General features: G+C 36.5%; 1 protein-coding gene across 3 annotated transcripts in view; it reads left to right on the top strand.

The window, feature by feature from the left end:
• Positions 1-6,000, top strand: part of quob (quattro b) — a 48,475-nt gene that overhangs the window by 786 nt on the left and 41,689 nt on the right. The gene's annotated exons all lie outside the window — the stretch shown is intronic.

The following is a 6,000-nucleotide window of genomic DNA, read 5'->3' as shown; positions in this document are numbered from 1 at the left end:
GTAACCACAAAAACATTCATAATTTTTCCTGAAATGTTTTTTAAATGTTACTACTTGTTTCGGAGTGTTCAGGGAATGTTACAAGTAACAATTAAATGAAAGATTCCTTCACGTTCGTATAACCAAGAAAAAACTTTAAAACATTAAATTGGACATTTTGAACATTCAGAAATAACGTTTTAATGCGTAGTGGGAACATTAGCAAAACATTCTTACTTATTTTTGTAAGTTTTCAACAATTAAAATGAATAAATGATAAAATGAACATGTTGAAGTTTCAACAATTAGTTAAAAACAATATATTCTGGAAAGAACTTGACCTGAAAGTCGTGTCCAAAACTGACTTTCGTTTTTGCATTCGATCGATTGGTGTCACAATATCTAATAGATGAAGAATGTAAGTAAATGATATTATGTAATTTCCAGATTTGTTAGCAGATTTTTTTGCACTACACTGTGTGAGATCCTCAAGTACATGACCCAGTTTCAGCGTTTGGTTTGTTATGCCTCTCTGAATGACTGATGGCGTTTGGCTGAGAGCCGAACAGCTCCACAAGCTTTATGCTGTGTTTTATTTGAGTAAGGCAGGTGTGTTTAATCTCTGATGCTCACATCATTTACACAGTGACAGGTACAGGAGAGCAGAGCGAGGTGTGTTTTAAGGCAAGTTTGTGGATGCCTACTGGAATATGAATCTGCTGAGCATATAAAACACTCCTTTAGATTATAATATCAGTTATATTTCACCAGTGTGTTCCATCATGTGCTGATATGTTTGTTGCTCTGCCAAAAGCAACCATTGTTAGAGCTGCCAGCTCCAGTGATTAAACGTTTCTAGACTGACATTCATTGAGCTCTGAGATTAAGTGATGATATACTTCTGTTCAAAGTGTTTTTATCAGCAAGGATGCATTCAATTGATCATTGATAACTGAAAATTGATGATTGATTTCAAATAATTAATGCTAAATCAATGCATTAGAGTTTCCACATAAATATGAAGCAGCACAGCTGTTTTCAACATTGATAATAATCATAAATGTTTCTTGAGCAGCAAATCATCATATTAGAGTGATTTCTGAAGGATCATGTGACTCTGAAGACTGGAGTAATGATGCTGAAAATTCAGCTTTGATCACAGGAATAAATTACATGAACAAATATTCAACATAGAAAACAGTAATTTGAAATTGTAATAATATTTCACAATATTACTGTTTTTTTACTGTATTTTTTAACAAAAGTAAGAGACTTTCAAAAACATTTAAAAACTTTTGAACGGTAGTTTAGCTGAAGTGTGAGTTCAACTTCATTGTAAAAATTGCCAATGAAAACTACGTACACAGTCTTGTATACCTTTGTCTTTTTTCACCCAGACTGGTGAAAAATTGAGCATAGATAAAGTCACTAACTGTTTATTTCATAGAAATACCAGTAAATACCTCCCTAATTTTTGTAAAGTAAAGGCCAAGGGTGAGTGAAAATTCCCTCACCAGCGACGGTGCATTTTTTAAACATTACAGTAACACGTGGGTTAAAATAACTACGATAAATACAAACATAGATGTGTTCATGTGACTTGACAGGTTACAATATATAGTCCAGAAGTGTTGAGAAGCCGCTCACCTGCACACTTGTGTTCTTGTGCAGTGGTTAAACTGGCCGTTCGACACTGGAGTGAAACACTATTAGACCAAACTCTCTCATTCACACACATAAACAACGGTCACGCTGTGCTCGGGCCCGTTAGCACCTCTCAGACACCTCCACAACACACACACACACACACACACACTTCATGGGATTAGTGTTAAACAGTGTCTGTTAAGTCTGTTAAAAACGTAGTGAAATGCTTTGCCTTCTACTTTCCACTGATTTCAACTCAGAAACATAAAGGTTTTATTTTATTTTATGTAATGTATCTTAAAATGTATAAATATATCTTAAATAAAAAGAAGAAACGTAAAAGGTACAATATGTAAGATTTTTGCATTAAAATATCACAAAACCACTAGAACAATTTTATATATTTTGTTGTACTTGTGTACTTACATTTTCCCAAATGTTTCCAACAATGTTTAAATCAAGTGAAATCCAACGTTTTACGGCCCGTGTCTTTGTGTTTCCTGTTAATGGCGTCATATCCCACCTAGCCTCAGCTAAACCACTGAAACCCAGTACGCTTCCTGAAAATCAAGCCACCGATGTTTGTTTTGCACATTCTTCATTGCCCACAATTATTCATTATCATTTGCTGCGTGTTCTGTCACCAAAGATAACCCTATAAAACGTAAACGCAAGGTGAACACAACAGCTCCGCCACTGCGTCATCAAGCTTTGTTACTGTTTCCAATAAGCGACCAATAATTAAATGATCCATAAGTTATGACAACATGTTTTTACATTACTTTAACTCATCAAACTAAGTTAGGCAATTTTCAACTTTTGTTATAATTTATACAAGATTCAACTCGTGTTTTTAAAGCAGAAATCGGCAACTCTAGCGAACTCTAGTCACTTCTTTGCTGATTTTCCCTTTTGTTGTCGCATGTTTTCCTCACGAGCTCCCCCTACAGCTGTGGGGGGGGGGGCGTATATTTCACAACACGGTCATAAAAAACTCACTTGCGGCGGCCTCCTCCCCCTCTCTACCGCTGCTCATGTGCGTTTGTTTTGGTCGGAGCAAGCCATCTGTATCGTGTGGAGCTATGTCTACCGAGGTGGGTAATCTGGTAATACATCATACATGCGTGTGTGTTTATGTCGAATTGCCGTAAAGCAATTCGTGTTTCGTTCTCGTTTCGAACGAGACTTCCAATTTCTATCTTGCCAGGACGGTAGTCCCCAAGTTGCAAGGTTGGTTTTCTGCCTGGGAACGCTGGGGGGAGCGGGGAAAGTCACCAATATCACCAGAACAGGTTGTTTAACCATCCAAATGATTTCTAGACAGTTTTAAGTTAAAAAAGTTACCAAGTTCTGCTTTAAGTCAGTTTAATGTAATTTAAGTTGAAATTACTTACATTTTTTAAGTACAATCAACTTGGATGTTTAAAGGCACAATATGTAACTTTTTTGCTTTAAAAATGGCAAAAATCACTATATCTATGTTATATATTTTTTTTTTAGTTGTGTACTTACATTATCCCGACTGTTTTCAACAACTTTCAAACCAAGAGAAATTTGTTATTTAATTCGCGAAATGTCCCGTTTCTTTATTTCCGTTTTGTCGCCACCAATGGCGTCATATCCGCGTTGTCCCTGGTTTCAGCTCGTGCTGCCATGGCAACCAGAGCTATGAACCAGAGCCGTCTGATAGTGAAAGCGACTGACGCAGACAACTTTGTTGTTCGCAATTCTATTTGCACGCTGTTGTTGTTTCGTTCAAACATTATGGACCATGGCAAGCAGACTTTGGATAAAAAAGGAGAACTAAAACGAGAATCAATATCAGCGCGGTGTTTTCGAGATGCCGAGAGCTCCCATAGACAGTATATAAACGAGAGCTCCACGTCCGAGACTTCGTCCGCTCCTACATGTACTTTATTAAACAGGTGAGCACATTTACATAAAACTAATCTATGATATATAGTTCAACAATGATAAAATGTCAGAATATGATCTGTATGTTATTCTAATGTTGATCTAGCTTACTGCTAGTCTCATACAGACAAACTAACACATACATTTCAACACATTCAAATGCAGTTTAGTGTGATGGTGTAATGTTAGACCAAGTGAAACAGCGCTGCGTTACCTCACAAGTTTAATTTGTCTAATAAACTGACCTGTGAGTAGTAATTCTGCGTGTAGCTCGGTAGAATGAAATGTCCATATTCCTTTTATATCCGCGGGACTCGCGTCGCGTGTGGAGCTGATAGCTGTCTCTTAGCAATCCCGACCTGCTTCATATCACAGTCATGATAAAAACATCAATGTATTCAGTCATCCATAAACATTATTAGATCGGTCGGCTTGACGTTGACGACAAGATCCATAATTCTTAGCAAATGTTGCGTCATCAATCTACACCTTTGTTATTGTAAATAGGTTAGCGACCCCTAGTTGCGAAAAATGCCATACTGTACGTTTAAGACAGCAACTTCTTTTTTACAGTGAAGCGGTGAAACGTACATACTGTGCCTTTAACTTCAGCTGCTGCCTTACATTTTTAAGTATAATCAACTTGGTTGTACAAGTCATTTCAACTTAAATTATACTTAGCTGACCTTACAGTAAAAAAAACGTAGTTGAATCTTGTATTTGTAAACAATTGATATTAACTCTTTCCTTTAAAGTTGCCAGACAGCACTAGCATTTTTGACATTTTTTCACAAAACTTTCATGGCCCCCAGAATATTCTGTTGTATGCGCCAGAGAAACGAGGGCGCCGCCATCTTTAGAATATTGTCTTTGAACTTCTGTTTTTGCGGTCGCTCTGTATATCTCTATGGCATTGCTGTCCAGGAGTAATTAGCTTTTGAAGTGGATTTACTTAGTGTAAAGTTACCGAAAGTTATCATGAGGATTGTAATGTTTAAAGCAGATGTCTTAACAAATGTCAGTAGACCGGGAAGATTTTAAGACTAAGTTAAGCAATTTTTCTAAGTTAAGAAAACTGGGATTGCCAGAAAAACTTGTCAATGGTGGGGAAGCATTGTGTCAAATGGCAGAAAAAAACGTTAATAGGCTTTTATTCCACTGGGCAATAAATATAGATTTTTAAATAAATTTAGCCTAAACATCTAGATGATCAGGTACGCATCGCTAAAAAAATTTAATTTATAGAGTTTACAAGTTCTGTTGTAAATGCAAAAAATGCAATGTTTTGTTGTACATTTATTATTTTTTAATTTCATTACATTTTAAATGATTGATTTTTTTTATATTTTATGTTTAAAAGTTGTATGAATTAATCTAATTAGAAACTATTTTTGATGATACATTAAATCATAAAACACAAAATCAAAAAATAAATAAAACTTAATACAATTTTTTTTTTTTCATTGAGCTAACCGCAATGCATTCTGGGATCAGAAAACAGTACATGTGATGCTGCCTAAGACATTCGGCAAAAGAAGGTACGTTTTGGAAAAGCCTTCGTGTAAAGAGTTCGTCTATAGCCCTATTCGGACGGGATTAACTTTACAAGGGTATATGGAGTAATGTAATTTTACCACAGGACGGCTGTAATTGTAATGGCCAATTCGCACGGGATGAGAGATCTCAGTAAAACTAGCAGAAGTGGGATGGGTAACTCGATTTGCGCATCACCGTCACACTCCTGTCGTCATGTGTGTATTACGTTGCCACCTGTTATCGAGATATCACGTGTGCAAACAACCTATGTTTATATATATAAAACAGTTATGTCCTGTCGATCGATGTATTAATTAACTTCAGATTGTATACTGTATGTTGGTAATAGGCACTTACCTAAAGCTAAAAGATGTTTTGTGCCTCTAGCAAGTGCTTTCGATCTTCTTTCTGATCTGAATGGTGTGTGGAAAACACTCGAGTTTTGCCACAGACTCGTCCCAGCGTCTAGAACGCAACTGATGGTTTTTCAAGCGTCTCCATACTTGGAAGAATCATGGAAAACTACTTTTAAACAGGAAATTACGAAATATTTACGTACATATTTACAGCGGGTCTATTCGCACGGGATTAGTGTTACCTGAGGGAATTTTTCCGGACCTTTTTACTGAAGGTAAAAGTTGCCATAATCTTTACTGACATTGTCCGTTATGATTACTGAGATGCACATTCGGACGGGACTAAAATCACAGAGAAGCTCTGGTAATTATACTTTACCCCTCCTCTCCATGTTAAACTAGTCCCGTCCGAATAGGGCTTATGAGATCCTAAAATACTGCCTATGTAGGGACTAGTGCGCTCACTAAGTTTTGGAACAAAGCCACAGATTTGTTTTGGCATACTAAGAAGTTAGTGAGTAACAGCTGTTGAAACACTGTGATGCCTTAAACTAAAATAAAAAGGAAA

This window comes from Scardinius erythrophthalmus (assembly GCF_964197995.2).
Source record: "Scardinius erythrophthalmus genome assembly, chromosome: 12".
Taxonomy (NCBI): Eukaryota; Metazoa; Chordata; class Actinopteri; order Cypriniformes; family Leuciscidae; genus Scardinius; species Scardinius erythrophthalmus.
The sequence above is the reverse complement of the archived record's forward strand: the minus strand, read 5'-3'. Positions and strand labels throughout refer to the sequence as shown.